We start from the raw sequence: 15698 nt of genomic DNA, 5'->3' as shown, positions 1-15698 counted from the left end.
GAATTTGATTATCGATTAGTCCGTTTAGTCTGACTCACAGCAGCAGCTCCTACTTACCAGTCCCTCCCTGTAATCACTGTGACAACTGGCCCCGCCCCTTCCTTCTCCCAGAAGGCCAGAACCACATGGCTGTGACACTCATCTAACTGTAAGTATAAAATTAATATTTGGGCTACTGAAAGTTAGGGGAGGTGGGAGTTAATTTAGGGGCAGTTAGGGTTAATTTAGGGGCAGTTAGGGTTAATAGGGTGTTTAGGGTTAATTTAGGAGCAGCTGTGGTTAATGGGGTGTTTGGGGTTAATTTGAGGCAGTTTTGGTTAATGGTATGTTTAGGGTTAATTTAGGGGCTGTTGTGGTTCATGGGGTCTTTAGGGTTAATTTAGGGGATGCTGTGGTTGATGGGGTCTTTAGGGTTAATTTAGGGGCAGTTATGGTTAATGGGGTGTTTAGGGTTAATTTAATGATGAGGACTGAGGGTTAATTTTATTAATTTATTAAAGTTAACTTAAGGTGCAGTTAGAGATAAAGGGGGGCAAACTAAGGGGAATCTAAATCCTGGGGGCAGTGAAGATTAACCCAGTACTTATTTATAAAAGTATGGTCTGTGACTCTATGAGGGGACTATGAGATATCTGGGGGTATAAGGCATATCTGGGGAGGACGGAGTGACATATCTGGGGGTATAAGGCATATAGGGTATATAAGGCATATGTGGGGAGGACAGAGTGGTGTATCAGGGTGTATAAGGCAGATCTGGGGCCACAGTGGCATATCTGGGGGTAGAGTGGAGTGGCATATGTGGGGAGGGCAGTGTGGCATGTCTGGGGAGGATGGAGTGGTGTATCGGGGTATAAGGTGTATCAGGCACAGTGGCATATGTGGGAGGCAGCGTGGAGTGGCATATGTGGGAGGCAGCGTGGAGTGGCATATGTGGGAGGCAGCGTGGAGTGGCATATGTGGGAGGCAGCGTGGAGTGGTATATGTGGGAGGCAGAGTGGAGTGGCATATGTGGGAGGCAGCGTGGCATATGTGGGAGGCAGCGTGGAGTGGCATATGTGGGAGGCAGCGTGGAGTGGCATATGTGGGAGGCAGCGTGGAGTGGCATATGTGGAAGGCAGCGTGGAGTGGCATATGTGGGAGGCAGAGTGGAGTGGCATATGTGGGAGGCAGCGTGGAGTGGTATATTTGGGAGGCAGCGTGGAGTGGCATATGTGGGAGGCAGCGTGGAGTGGCATCTGTGGGAGGCAGCGTGGAGTGGCATCTGTGGGAGGCAGCGTGGAGTGGCATATGTGGGAGGCAGAGTGGCATATGTGGGAGGCAGAGTGGAGTGGCATCTGTGGGAGGCAGAGTGGCATATGTGGGAGGCAGCGTGGAGTGGCATATGTGGGAGGCAGAGTGGCATATGTGGGAGGCAGCGTGGAGTGGCATATGTGGGAGGCAGCGTGGAGTGGCATATGTGGGAGGCAGAGTGGCATATGTGGGAGGCAGAGTGGCATATGTGGGAGGCAGAGTGGCATATGTGGGAGGCAGCGTGGAGTGGCATATGTGGGAGGCAGCGTGGAGTGGCATATGTGGGAGGCAGAGTGGCATATGTGGGAGGCAGAGTGGCATATGTGGGAGGCGGAGTGGCATATGTGGGAGGCAGCGTGGAGTGGCATATGTGGGAGGCTGCGTGGAGTGGCATATGTGGGAGGCAGAGTGGAGTGGCATATGTGGGAGGTGGAGTGGCATATGTGGGAGGCAGCGTGGAGTGGCATATATGAGAGGCAGCGTGGAGTGGTATATTTGGGAGGCAGAGTGGAGTGGCATATGTGGGAGGCAGCGTGGAGTGGCATATGTGGGAGGCAGAGTGGCATATGTGGGAGGCAGAGTGGAGTGGCATCTGTGGGAGGCAGCGTGGAGTGGTATCTGTGGGAGGCAGCGTGGAGTGGCATCTGTGGGAGGCAGCGTGGAGTGGCATATGTGAGAGGCAGAGTGGAGTGGCATATGTGGGAGGCAGAGTGGAGTGGCATATGTGGGAGGCAGAGTGGAGTGGCATATGTGGGAGGCAGAGTGGCATATGTGGGAGGCAGAGTGGCATCTGTGGGAGGCAGCATGGAGTGGCATATGTGGGAGGCAGCGTGGAGTGGCATATGTGGGAGGCTGCGTGGAGTGGCATATGTGGGAGGCAGAGTGGAGTGGCATATGTGGGAGGTGGAGTGGCATATGTGGGAGGCAGCGTGGAGTGGCGTATGTGAGAGGCAGCGTGGAGTGGTATATTTGGGAGGCAGAGTGGAGTGGCATATGTGTGAGGCAGCGTGGAGTGGCATATGTGGGAGGCAGAGTGGCATATGTGGGAGGCAGAGTGGAGTGGCATCTGTGGGAGGCAGCGTGGAGTGGCATATGTGGGAGGCAGAGTGGAGTGGCATATGTGGGAGGCAGCGTGGAGTGGCATATGTGAGAGGCAGCGTGGAGTGGTATATTTGGGAGGCAGAGTGGAGTGGCATATGTGGGAGGCAGAGTGGCATATGTGGGAGGCAGCGTGGAGTGGCATATGTGGGAGGCAGCGTGGAGTGGCATCTGTGGGAGGCAGCGTGGAGTGGCATCTGTGGGAGGCAGCGTGGAGTGGCATATGTGGGAGGCAGAGTGGAGTGGCATATGTGGGAGGCAGCGTGGCATATGTGGGAGGCAGCGTGGAGTGGCATATGTGGGAGGCAGAGTGGCATATGTGGGAGGCAGCGTGGAGTGGCATATGTGGGACGCAGAGTGGCATATGTGGGAAGCAGAGTGGCATATGTGGGAGGCAGAGTGGCATATGTGGGAGGCAGAGTGGCATATGTGGGAGGCGGAGTGGCATATGTGGGAGGTGGAGTGGCATATGTGGGAGGCAGCGTGAAGTGGCATATGTGGGAGGCAGCGTGGAGTGGCATATCTGGGAGGCAGAGTGGAGTGGCATATGTGGGAGGTGGAGTGGCATATGTGGGAGGCAGCGTGGAGTGGCATATGTGAGAGGCAGCGTGGAGTGGTATATTTGGGAGGCAGAGTGGCATATGTGGGAGGCAGAGTGGAGTGGCATCTGTGGGAGGCAGCGTGGAGTGGCATATGTGGGAGGCAGAGTGGAGTGGCATATGTGGGAGGCAGCGTGGAGTGGCATCTGTGGGAGGCAGCGTGGAGTGGCATCTGTGGGAGGCAGCGTGGAGTGGCATCTGTGGGAGGCATCGTGGAGTGGCATATGTGGGAGGCAGAGTGGCATATGTGGGAGGCAGAGTGGAGTGGCATATGTGGGAGGCAGAGTGGAGTGGCATATGTGGGAGGCAGCGTGGAGTGGCATATGTGGGGGGCAGCGTGGAGTGGCATATGTGGGAGGCAGCGTGGCATGTCTGGGAGGTAGCGTGGCAAGCCTGGGCTCAAACGTGCATAAATTGGGGGGGGGCTGGTTGCGAAATAAAGGTAAGAAATGCATTTTATTAAAGTTTTTTTATTATGCTGTTTGTATTTAATATAATTTGTTTATTACATTATTTTAAATAAATGAAAAATTTACATTCATTTTTTTTATCCGATTAATCGATTAATCGAAAAAATAATCGGCCAACTAATCGATTATGAAAATAATCGTTAGTTGCAGCCCTACAATAATCTTGCTTAAGTAATATTATTCTTTAAGATATTCAAATTAAAGTACAAAAGAACAGCAAAGAAGAACTAACTGCATGATGGCGACAAAAAAAGTAACTGAAAGAGCCTCAAAGAGAGAAAAAAGAGATGAAAAGAAAGATAGACCAGACAAAAGACTGTCTTTTTTCTCCCCTCAAACCTCTAAATCCGAAAAAGAGAAAGTAGATAAGGATTCCACGATGAACAGATCCAGCTCAGGCAAAGATGAACAACATATTAGAAGCTTACCATCTTCAGAATCTACATCTCAAATTCACTGACTGAAAATAGCGCTTGATACACAATTTGAAAGGATAAAACAAGAAATTCATATACAGATTCAAGACCTGAAAACAGACCTCCTATCGGTCGCCACCCGAGTGAATTCTAATGAAGAGAAAATTGAAAACTTAATGATGATGGATTTAAACCATCAGGATAACATTAAACAGAACAATACAAAACTTCAAACCCTGGAACAAAAATTGGCAGATTTAGAAGACCACGCAAGACGCCGGAACTTAAGAATAAGGGGGATCACAGAATCTGTCTTAAAGAATTCCTATTAAATATTGGAGTAAAGCAAGAAGGACAGACCCCCATATGGGAACATTGTTATAGGACAGTAAAACCATCCAACCTCTCTTTGGAGATACCTCGCGATGTCCTTATCTCGTGTATAGATTCGAGCATAAAAGAAAAAATCTTGAGAGCATACAGAGAAGTAACACCACAAGAACAATTTAATAAAATAAAGATTTTTCCGGACTTATCCTATTACACTCGTATGAAAAGACGGCAATATGCGCAATCAACTGAAATTCTGAGGCAAAATGATATCCGATGCAGATGGACATTTTCAGTGAAAATTACTCTAACTTCTGATCACAAAACATGGATGTTTGACACGCCTGAGAACTTGAAGAAATGGTTACAAGACCAAAACATACAAGGAACTTCGAAAAATTAAGATCTGAGGCGGGTTTTTTTTTTTTTATTTCTTTTTTCTTTTTTTTTTTATACAGTTTAAGAACAGACAAAATCACCTGATTGAAGTTATAACTTATAATGCTTACTTTAGGTCTCTCATGCTGTCCCTAGATGAGCTATTATAATCTGGGCCGGTATATTCAAATTTGCTCAACAATATAAATACAAATAATGAGCTGATATAAGTACTATGTAGCACATCACATTTTTAACAATTTTACAAAGATTACGTCACTCGCATTTAGTTATTTTTGTTGTTATAGATAAAGTGAGTTGATGGAATGAACAGAAAAATCTCACTGATACTAATACCGCACAAATAAGTCCTATATAGTAGGAAACATATTAATAACACTATACAGCACTTTTGCAAGGTTTGAGAAATTTTGTTTGATATGACCGATTATAAAATTAGACACAGATACAATAAGTCACAAATAAAAAAAGGAAGGAGCACATACTGTGCAATCACACGTCATTAAAATAGTTATTTAACGTAACTTATAGTTGGTGTTTGTATACTAAACCCTATCACGGGTATATTATATATTATAACTATAAATGAAGGAGGTGAGATAAATAGCATCTTTTTTTTTTTTTTTATATATAATAATCTTTATTTTCTTATAAAAAAAAGTATAAGAGACAAAAATTTACATAGACCATAAATACAAAAATACAGTTTTACATACAACATACATACAAAACTGTAGTAAGACAGTAACTCGATATGTACATTAAAATGATGAAACATTTGTCCTATTATTTGCCTTTATTCTTATCGAATACACTATAAAACAGGACCTAAAGATACGTCAATACTTGGGGAAAAAAACCAAAAAAACGACAATGAGGTATTCGGTCATGAAGAAAAGAAAAAGAGGTAAGTCTATGTAAAGGGGATTTAACTGCCTGGATTTATCTTATTTATTGTTTGGAGGCACTTTTCCCATATTTGAGTTTTCTTAAATGAAGTATACAGAATCCGAAAGACCTCCTTCTCCATTGTAACCTGAAATTTTAATTGAGTTATCAACTGAGACATGCTGAATTGATTATCTTGTTTCCATTCCCCAGCTATAAGTCTTTTGGCTGCCAAGCATATATGAATGCTTAGATTTAACTGTACCTCATTCATGGAGGGCCAACCTAGATGAAATAATAGGGAAGGAGGAGAGTCTGGTATATTGATATTATCTATAAATTTCAAAAACACAAAATCTCTTTCCAAAACTTACTAACCATAGGACAAGACCACCAAATGTGTAGATAGGACCCTATTGACTGGTGGCAACGCCAACATATATTAGAATTATCTTGGGACATTTTTGTCAATCTAGCTGGTACCAAATACCATTTGTTTAGAACTTTAAATTGGGTCTCCAAAAGGGAGAGGTCGTGTACTCTAGGGGGTAATTTTCTAATCTCCTTTAACCAATCTTCAAGCGGAATTATAGTGTCTAATTCCTATTCCCATCTTGTTATCACTTTTTTAATAGCCTTATTACATTCTTTTATCCTCATTAAATCTAGACCTTTAGAAAAAAGTTTTATTGGAGGATTTTGACTAAAAATTTGGGCTAATTTCTGAAACATAACGTCCTGTGATCCAGCCACATGTTTGTTTATACAGTTCTTAACTCTTAACTAGTTATAGTTATATTTGTTAACCCAAATTTGTTTATTAGAGTAGGAAAAGGAGACATCTTACCGTATGACATGGTATCTGTAATTAAACTAACACCAGCCTGTGACCAGTGTATTAATGAGATGTCTTCAATCACTTCTTCAAGTATCTTGAAATTTAGGGAATCGATTAATCTATCCTTAATACCCAATCGCTTTTTGATTTTTAGCCATTCCGGTATAATAATTTGTAGCACTATATTTTTATCTTTAATATAAGTTATGTCTCTGTCTTTTAGAGACCAGATACATTTATTTAAGCTACTAGTTTCACAGGTTTTTTGTTCTATTTTGTACCAAACCTCTTGCTTAGATGATTCTTGATAGGTTTTAGCGATGTGGTACACTATGCTGGCTTCATAGTGTTGCTTTATTTGGGGAAACCCATGCCACCGTCTCTAATCCGAGCTCCCATCAATCTAGCAATAGTTCTTGGAGCTTTTCCTCTCCAAACAAAGTTGATAAAACCTGTATGTGCAATATCAAGCCAATTTTGGGGAAACTTTAATGGGAGCATTCTAAAGAGGTAAATCCATTTCGGCATCAAATAGGAATTGAGAGCATTGACCCGGCCCCACCAAGAAAGATTTAGTTTACGCCATTCTCTGATAGCTTCATTTGTTGTTCTTAAAAGACGGAGAAAATTTTTCTCCACAATATTTCCAGTTTTTTCAGGGATAAGGATTCCCAGATATTCGAATTCCTTTGGATTTAGATTTAAAGAAAGATTCATTTAAATTATCTATGGTCCTTCGATTGATATTTCTCACTTGAGCTATAGATTTAAATTTAATTTATAGTTGGAGATTATACTATATTTATCGACTTCTTGAAGAAAATTTTTCATTGAGGTTGTTGGATTGGATAAAGAGATGATTACATCATCTGCGTATAGTGATATTTTAAAGTCTTCATTATTGATGCCTGTTATATTCTGATTATTTCTTGTCTTATTAGCAAAGGATTCTAAAGTGAGAATGTATAGAATAGGTGATAGAGGGCACCCTTGTCTAGTGCCATTTTCTAAATTGAACCAACTAGAGCATAGTCCTTGGCCGACAACCCGTGCACTTGTATTTAAATAGAGCAAACTAATAGCTTTATAAAACCAACCAGTGATTCCAAAAGATCTAAGAGTAGCTTTCAGAAATCCCCAACTGACCTTGTCAAAAGCCTTTTCGGCATCTAGTGACAGGGTCAGTAGGGGGTATCCCACTTTTTCAGCGTGATGGAGTCCATCAATCAATCGTCTGGTGTTATTAGTAGAATCTCTACCAGGAACAAAGCCCACCTGGTCTGGATGGATCAGAGTGTTTAGCATGGGTTTTGATCTTTCTGCCAATATCGCGGAGAACAGTTTGATATCAACGTTAATTAACGAGATGGGGCGATAACTTTTTGGGTCCTTTGGGTTTCCGTAATTTCCTCAAACATTCCCAGTAGATGATCTATTATATCTATTTTTAAGGTTTTATAAAAAAAATGAGTAAATCCATCCGGGCCTGGGGTTTTATATTTTTGGAGTTTATCAATTACACTACTCAGTTCTTTTTTCTCAATTGGTTTATACAATGTATCTTTCTGAACATCTGAAAGAGCCGGGAGAGTCGCAGTTTTCAAGTATTCCTCTATGGCTTTATCATTAGTTGTTGTTGGGATGCTATACAGCTTCTCATAATATAACCTAAAGCCTTCTGCCACTGTCTCTGGGGTCATTCGTGTGATGTCAACAGACACAATTTTAGTTATTTTATCATTAGCTTTTTTTTACTTTCTTAGCTGATTAGTCATCATCTTATCATGCCTATTACTTTTGTAGTAATATCTTACTCTGAGTTTTTGCATGGAGTGACTAGTTTTTTCTAGTTCTTTTTGATTATTTTTTTCTTTGAGGAGTTGGAGCTGGTTTTTATATTCTTGAGTAGGGTCAAGCTTAGCTTTTGTGGCTAGGTTATAGTACGAGATCTTTTTTTTAATTTTAATAAAATGTCCCCTTATAACCGCTTTATAGGCGCACCATCAAATAGCTTGTGATGTTTGTCCTATTGTATTTTCTAGAAAGAAAATCTTTGTAGTCTCCGAAATGTAATGTCTATTTTCCTCAGAGTAGAGAATGGAGTCGTCTAGGCGCCAAGTTGTAAATGGGAATGAATCCCACTTGTCTTTTAGTTCGAATTGAATAAGACTATGGTCTGACCAGACGTTCTCCCTCATATTGATTTGTATTAGTTGGTTTAATGTCTTATCGTCTCCGAAAACCATATCAATTCTAGAAAAGGTATTATGAACTCTTGATAGGTGTGAGTAATCTCTTGTTGTAGGATGATAGATCCATAGATCATACAAATTAGCTCTTTGTATCATTTTACAAAAAGATCTGGCTCTGTTCTTTAGATTTTTAGTAATAGACTTAGTTTTACCTATTTCTTTATCCATTTTATCATCAAGCAAACAATTGTAATCTCCGGCCATTATAAGGGCCCCTATTCTCACTTTATCTACTCTATCCAAAATATATTAGAGATGTGAGAGAGGCTCTGTATTGGGAAAATAGATATTAACTAAAGTATATTTTATATCGTTTAATGTGCCGACCCAGCTAAGGTAACGACCTTCTTTGTCTTGTTCAAGAAAATTCAATTTAATCTGTATCTTATTAGAAAATTTAATTGCCACTCCTCTTTTTTTCTTATTTGGCATTGAGGCTTGAAATGTATGTGGGTATAGTCTAACACCCCATCTGATTTTATCAATATCCCTCCAGTGGGTTTCTTGGAAAAATGCGACATAAATGTTTTCTTTTCGTAGACAGGCGTAAACCCTATTTCTTTTAGTTGGCGAGTTGAGCCCCTGAGTATTAACTGATATGCATTTAACCCCCATTTATATGGGGGTTATTATTCTTATCTTTAACTTGCTTTATTTCAGGAGCTGTATCTCGCACTTTATCAAAATATATACTCTTAACCTCAAAACTTATGACTTCACCCCGAATACTCTCATGTACATAAAAAAACATAAAACAAACATAAAAAGGAATAAATCTCCACATAAATAAACAGGATTTATGTATTTTAAAGATAGACATAGTATCTAAATACATACTTGGGTTCATAATGAACCAAAAGGAGGAGTGTAGGGGAACCCCTTAGATGACATACTTGCAGAGAGGAAAGGTAAAAAAGAAGAAAAAAGAGAAAAAAAAAAGGGGCCTTGGATATTTAAAAACTAAGTCACTTAATACCATAGGTCTTAAAAGTTATAATGACGAGCTTGTGTACGTATATCCAGTAATAAGGATTCTTTTCCAAAAAAAAATAAAAAATTGCATTACTCTTTCAGTCATCAGAGATATTTTATATCATAGCCATAATAACCATATATTAATACTAAAATGCATATTTTTGTAAGCATTATCAAGTCAAGAGCTATATCTATAAAAAACATAATATATTACTAAATATATTAATACTAAAATGCATATTTTTGTAAGCATTATCAAGTCAAGAGCTATATCTATAAAAAACATAATATATTACTCATTCTCAATATTATGATAATAGCGTTACCATCCAAAATATATAGTAATTAAAGTGATAAGAATTATAGAGAATTTAAGTATTCATCCATAGTGTATTAAAAAAAAAATAAAAAAAAAATACTAAACCATCTACTCTGTAGGTAAAAGTGTATCTATGTTACTATCTTTTGTATTTATTTAGAAACTAATTTGCTGGCTGGTATCCGTCGTAAAACTTATGTATAAATTGTATTCCACCAGTAATCATAATAAATCTAGTATTAAGTGATAAAATATAAAGAAAGCTTTAAAGAAGAAAAAAATCTATTCAAGGAATGATTTAATAATTATCATAGTACCTGATGGCTGTATTAAACTGCTAGCATGTATAAATTCAGTGTTTAAAGAAGAATGAGTAACTCTTTCAACAGTCGTCATAACAATCATATAATAATACTAAAGTGAATAGTTATAGACATATATAGTATAAAATATTATTATAGATATGCTTAATAGGAGAGTAATAACATAAATAATCCATAAATATAGACCGATATTAAGCGAACATTTAATTTGCCTCTAATTTTTGAACTAGAGTATAATCTGCATTGCTTATCATGAAATTTTATAAACATTATCGAATCAAGGAACTATATCCATGGGAAACGGACTATATTACTATTCTCAAAATAATAATAGAGTTATTACCAGCCAAAATATATAGTAATTAAAGTCATAAGGATTGTAAAGAATTGAAGTATTCGTCAATAGAGTAGGAAAAGAAAGGAAAAAAAAAAAAAAAAGGGATTATTATATGCTTCTCTTTTTAATCCAGTCTCGCAATTGAGTTGAATCTGTAAATATCTCAGTTGAATTGTTCCAAAAAACTCTTAGCGCTCTGGAAAAAATCCATATATATCTAATGTTCTTATCTCGAAGGGTTTTTAGATCTAATTGAAATGATCTTCTCCAACTCCTTGTTGAGGGAGAAAGGTCTGGATATATTTGGATTTCGGCGAATCTTGGTTCAGTTAGAGTTTTATTTCTTCTAAATCTTAGTATGGACTCTTTCCAGTGGATAGAAGAAAAGCAGACAATGACATCTCTTAGAATTTCTTCTGCTAGCTCCTTTGGTTTCCTCAGGCGATGACATCTGTCAATTATGTTAACTGGAAGAGTATCTTCTATATGCATGTCTTGTATTAAGTCCAATATACCGTATTTGCTCGATTATAAGACGAGGTTTTTTTCAGAGCAAATGCTCTGAAAAATACCCCTCGTCTTCTAATCGGGGTCGTCTTCTAATCAGACCTCAAATAGAGTCTGATTAGGAGACTAAGATCCAGATCCCCCGCACCGCTGCAGGGGACCTGGATCCTCCTGTCTCACCCCCCCCCCCATCATACACACACTTACCGGTGCTTCCTGCTGTATTGCCGGGGCAGCGGGTTGACGTCTACGCGATCCGCGTAGACAACGTCCGCTGCAGCCGGAAGGAGGTGTGGCTAGCAGCGGGGGTTGTCTGCGTCCGTCGCGCAAACCTTCCCCGACTGTCAGAGATCAGAGTTCCCCGCACCGGTGCGGGGAACTCTGATCTCTGACAGCCGGGGAAAGTATACGCGACGGACGGATACAAACCCCCGCTGCCAACTCCACCTCCTTCCGGCTGCAGCAGAAGGCGACGTCAACCCGCTGCCCCGGCTGGAAGCACCGGTAAGAGAGGGCTGAGAGGGGAGGGGAGGGGAGAGTGTGTGTGTGTGTGTGTGTTAGTTAAATGGGGGTATAGGGTGTGTGTGTGTGTGTGTGTGTGTGTGTTAAATGGGGGCATAGGGCATTTCTGGAGTGGCGTTAAGGGGGCATTTAATAGAGCACTCTGCCTCCTGAAATGCCTTATACACCTATATGCCACTCTGCCCCATAATATGCATTTTAACCCCCTAAATGCCAGAGTGGCATATAGGGGTATAAGGCATTTCTGGAGGCAGAGTGCTCTATACAATGCCTTTTAACTCCCTTAATGCCACTCTGCCTCCTGAAATGCCTTATACCTCCCTATATGCCACTCTGCCCCATAATATGCATTTTAACCCCCTAAATGCCAGAATGGGATATAGGGGTATAAGGCATTTCTGGAGGCAGAGTGGCATATAGGGGTATAAGGCATTTCTGGAGGCAGAGTGGCACATAGGGGGTCAAAAGGCATACCATGGGGCACAGTGGCATATAGAGGGTTAAAAGGCATATCATGGGCCACAGTGCCATATTGGAGTGGCAAGCCTGGGGGCAGATGTGCGTAACTGGGGGACAGGTTGGAAAATACAAGAAATAAAAACAAAAAAAATATTTTTCTCAATCATAGCTTTTATTAAAAAAAATAGTTTACATGAATTAACATTTACTGGTAAAACTTTTTTCCTTTAGGGTCGTCTTATATTCAGGCTTTTTCTTTTTTTCCTAAGTTAATATTCAGATTTTGGGGGGTCGTCTTATAATCAGGGTCGTCTTATAATCGAGCAAATACGGTAAATGTTTGAAGTTTATCATTAGCATAGCTTTCTGGAATGTTTCTAAACCGTAAATTAGATCTGCGTGAACGGTCCTCAAGATCAGATACTTTGATTTGTAGAGCTTGATATTTATTTTTCTAAGAACTAACATTCTCTAAAATCAATTTTTGGTTTGTCTCCAGTACCTCATGCTTAGATTCTATCTTTATAATTTTTTCTGTAAGATTAGCTAATTCTGATTTAATTTCTTTGGAGCTGTTATGAATCTCTTGTTTTATGTTTTGCATTAGGTCCTCCAAGGCATTCTTTAGTATATCTTTAGTAATTCATGTATGGTCTGGTCTGGTCTGATAGGACTGGACAATGTATCCTCCATAGAAGACAAGGACTCGGCTTGTGAATAGTCCAAAATCTCTTTGGATTGCCTAGGGGGAAAAAAAGGATGAACCTCCTTTGTTTAGTTTAAGCTCTTTCTTATCCTTTTCCCGGCTTTTAGATAATTGCTGTTTTGGCGGCATTTTCAATACCAGATTTGCAGATTTAATTCTCAGGTATTCCCTCCTTTTTCTCCTCCCTCTTTTGTTTTTCCCTTCCTTCTCTCTTCCCTTTAACTTCCTTTCCTCTTCTACAAGTATAGGGCTATATATATAATATATATGTAAATGAAGTATATATGCCCATGAAATAGAGTGCTTATTTGGAAACCCTTATTATATCGGCAGCTAACCAATTCTTTTCTTCTATTTTATTTACTCCCTTTCCCTTTTTTTCCCCTTCCTTTCCCCCTCTTTTCCTTCTTTTTTTGAAAGAGAAAAAGAGAAAAAAAAAAATCAAACAAAATTAATATATAATCCAAGAGTCCTCCGACAATCAGCTCTGAAAAAGTGTCCAAAATGCTTTCCAAATTCAAAATGTCAATGCGGCGTTACGATAGAGCTATAACGCATTAAATGAAAAATACCAACAGTCCGTATGGTAAGGGGATGTCAGTTTTATCTTACCAGCAGTTTAGTGTGTCTTAGTGCAGATTAATGATGCGACTTGGTACGACTTGATGCTGTTTGATGCAGCTTGGTACGGCTTGATGTAGCTTGATGCAACTTGATACGGCTTAGTGCAGCTTAATGCGGCTTAGTACCGCTTAGTGCAGCTTGATGTGGCTTGGTGCAGCTTGATGTGGCTTGGTGCAGCTTGATGCAGCTTGCTGCAACTTGATACGGCTTGATGCGGCTTGGTGTAGCTTGGTGCGACTTAATACGACTTAGTGCAACTTAATGTGGCTTGGTGCAGCTTAGTGCAGCTTGATATGACTTGATGCGGCTAGTTGCAGCTTGATGCAGCTTGATGCAGCTTGGTACAACTTAGTACGGGTTAATGTGACTTAATGCAATTGATACGGCTTGGTGCGGCTTAATGCGGCTTGGTACAGCTTGGTGTAGCTTGGTGCGACTTAATACGGCTTAGTGCAACTTAGTGCGACTTGGTGCAGCTTGATGCGGCTTGGTGCTGCTTGATGCGGCTAGTTGTAGCTTGATGTAGCTTGATGCAGCTTAATGCGGCTTGATACTGCTTGTTGTGGCTTGATGCGATTTGATACAACTTGGTGCAGCTTGGTGCAGCTTAATGCATCTTAGTGCGGCTGAGTGTAGCTAAATGCAGCTTGAAGCGGCTTGATACAGCTTGAAGCGGCTTGATGAGACTTGATACGTCTTGGTGCGAGTAAGTGTAACTTGATGCGGCTTAGTGCAGGTTGGTATAGTTTAGTGCGGCTTTGTTCAGTTTAATTTGACTTAGTACGACATAATATATCTTGATACAACCTGTCTGCAATGTATCTACCTCCTGTCAATAACGTGGCTGCAACATGGCTGCGGAGATATCTGCGTGTCGCCAATATATGCAATTTATCTGCGGCGTGTCTGTGATGGATCTGCGGCGTGACTGCGGTAGATCTGCTGCGCAATTACGGCGTGACTGCGGACCAGCTGCGGCTGCTTGCGGGATAGCCGTACCTTGTTTGCAGAATTTCTGCAGTGAATCTGCGGCGTGGTAACGGCTTGTCTCTATATCGGAGGCGATTCGCTGTTGCGGAGCATTTCTCTGTTAAGAAGACGCCATCTCTGCAAAGCGGCTCATGCCGCGTGGGGATCCCTCAACTCCGCCTCCTGGAGCATGCAGCGTCACATCCTCACGTCCTGACGCGATCCCCTTGGTTTTTTTTTTAAATATACTGTTTTAAGAACAGACAAAATCATCTGATTGAAGTTATAATTTATAATGCTCACTTTAGGTTTTTTATGCTGTCCTTAGATGAGCTAATTTATAATCTGAGCCAGTATATTCAATCTTGCTCAACAATACAAACACAAATAATGAGGTGATATAATTAATATGTAGCACGTCACGTTTTTAACAATTTTACACAGATTATTTCACTCGCATTTAGTTATTTTTGTTATTATAAATAAAGCGAGTTGATGGAATGAATAGAAAAAATGTCACCGATATTAAAACCGCACAAATAAGTCCTATATAGTAGGATACATATTAATAACACTTCACAGCACTTTTACAAGATTTGGGAAATTTTGTTTAATATGACAGATAATAAAATAAGATGCAGATATAATAAGCCACAAATTAACAAGAAAGGAGCATATACTGTGCAATCACATGCCATTAAAACAGCTATTTAACATAATTTATAATTGGTGTTTGTATACTAAACCCTATCACGGGTATATTATATATGATAACTATAAATGAAGGATGTGAGATAAATATCATGTAACACTTTCAAGTTGTTTTTTTTTTGGGGGGGGGGGAATTAGTCCTGGGCTCCATATTGCCATTTGAGTGATGGTAAAACTATTCTACAATGACAACTTAGGGGTTGATTGTGGAAGCAGGCAGTGCTATCTGCAAGTATATGTTTTTTATGTTATGTGTGATGTTGTTTATATATATGTTGATTCCAAGTCTTTCCTATACAAATTGAAATTGATGTGTGATTTAAAGGATGATAATCAAAACTATGATGGGTCAGATTAGATTTGGCACAATAAATACCCAAGGCATTAACTCTCCTCAAAAAAGAGCCTTAGTACTCCAGAGATTATGGAAGATAAATGTCTGTTTCTTGCAAGAGACACACTGGCAAATAATGGATAAAATTAACATAAATAACCAGAGATTTCCAGTATTTATACAAGCTTCTCTTGATTCCACCTAAAATCAATATAGAGAAAATGGAGGCCTTAAGAATGAAAATAAATATAAAGCTCATTGAACAGACTAATAAAGTGCTAATGGCATTAAATTCAAAAAGATACTATAAGGGAAATAAAGCTGATAAAATG

The sequence above is a fragment of the Sceloporus occidentalis genome, unplaced genomic scaffold (assembly GCF_023333645.1).
Source record: "Sceloporus occidentalis isolate IW3139 unplaced genomic scaffold, rSceOcc1.0.p SCAF_299, whole genome shotgun sequence".
Taxonomy (NCBI): domain Eukaryota; kingdom Metazoa; phylum Chordata; class Lepidosauria; order Squamata; family Phrynosomatidae; genus Sceloporus; species Sceloporus occidentalis.
This window is presented reverse-complemented; position numbering follows the sequence as displayed.